Below are 1657 nucleotides of genomic sequence, written 5' to 3' on the forward strand. Positions count from 1 at the left end.
GAAAAAAAGTAGAGTTGACAATGCAAACTTCTTGATTGGTTAAAGGCCACGGTTGCTCACTAGGCGGCTCTGCATAGAGCGATCAAGCTAAAACAGATCTTGCGCCAAGTACAGCCACAGCTGTAATTCGCCCGAGGACAGGGGCGTCGTCTGCTGTACTTTGTATGTAGTAGTCTTCGTTAGGCTGAGTCGAAGGGACAGTTGACAAGAGATAGCAACCTGAAGCACAACGATTTCATCTGCTGCACTTGCATCACGGATTTCCACCAGATTGTTCTGAAACCAAAGGAAGTTGCTGGAACTAGCGCATGTATTCGCATCATCATAGCTTGCCACTGGATGTCGTCCTTCTTATTGATTGCATAGTCTTCGTCAGGTTCAGTTTCACTCAGTTGAATATCTTTGAGAAATATTGCGCTGTGTCATGACAGATTCACACCTTGATAAAGTGTCCCAGTAGATGGCAAAGGTGGCATATTGTGGCTTCAGAAACTTATCGAGTACGATGCCTAAATATTGAAACTGAATTATATGACTGCCTTTTTTTTATCCGTTTGACAGTACCACCATCTACCCACATCTCTGTTGTAACCATTTTTTTTACTCTTATGCAGTTAAGAAATCTTCCTTGTTCTTGTTGAATGCATAATAATTTCTTTCGGCGCCATGGGAGCAGGCCCTTTGCAGATCGGGAAGGGCCTAGGGAAGAATACGACGGGCATATCATCGCTGGGGAGCGACTGCAAAGGAACAGAGACGACCACCACAGTTTCGGTCGTGGGAGGGGTGGTTATAATCCTTTGTTTTACCGCCACAATTTCAGTCATGGAAGGAGAGGCTATAATCATCGGCACTACCGCCACAATTTCAGTCGTGGTAGGGTAAACCACAATTCTTTGCCTTACCGTCACACTGTTACTCGGGATTTTAGAACAGAACATTCTTCTGATTATGATCGTCAGCACAAGTCTGAACTTGACATCTCTGATATGAGTGATAAACGCACGAAAAGCACTACAGAGGGTGGATCCTTGGCTCAAAGAGAAAAACAGAAGGTAAATGCAAACCTACTTCTCCACCAGTCCGTATATTTTATATGCTATTCCCTTTCTTACTTAAACTCCCCTTTTTTTTAAAAAAGAAGGCTCGTCAAGGCCGTGCTTCCTCTCAAACTGAAACTAGCCACATCAGTGATGGTGGCACAGATATCGACAAAAGCGCAGGCGACGATGGTGAGGGCGTCATTTGGGAAGAATCGCATGAGGTTTATAATGATGACGCACTGAAGTTACTTGATGTTGACAAAGATATTGAGGATGATGATATTGAGCCTTACATTACTGAAGCCGCTAACTTATTGGGCTTTGAGCGCACACATAGGTTGAAGATCCAAGCCGTGCCCCTTGACAAATGCAAAGTCCCCACACCTCCTCAACAGTTAACGAACAAAGTCCTCCGTTTTGAAGGATTTCAGTATAAAAATGAACTTGTTACAGCAGATCAGGACACAACTTTTGTTGTTTTAGAGCCAATTTCAAAAGAGGCGCCATCAATCATTATTAACACCCTGGCACAGGAGTTCATACGCAATCCTGCGAAGCAGTGGCATAACGATTCTTCCCTTCAACTTTGTACTGCAATCCCCTATAACCATAAA

This window comes from Triticum aestivum, chromosome 1B, assembly GCF_018294505.1.
Source record: "Triticum aestivum cultivar Chinese Spring chromosome 1B, IWGSC CS RefSeq v2.1, whole genome shotgun sequence".
Taxonomy (NCBI): Eukaryota; Viridiplantae; Streptophyta; class Magnoliopsida; order Poales; family Poaceae; genus Triticum; species Triticum aestivum.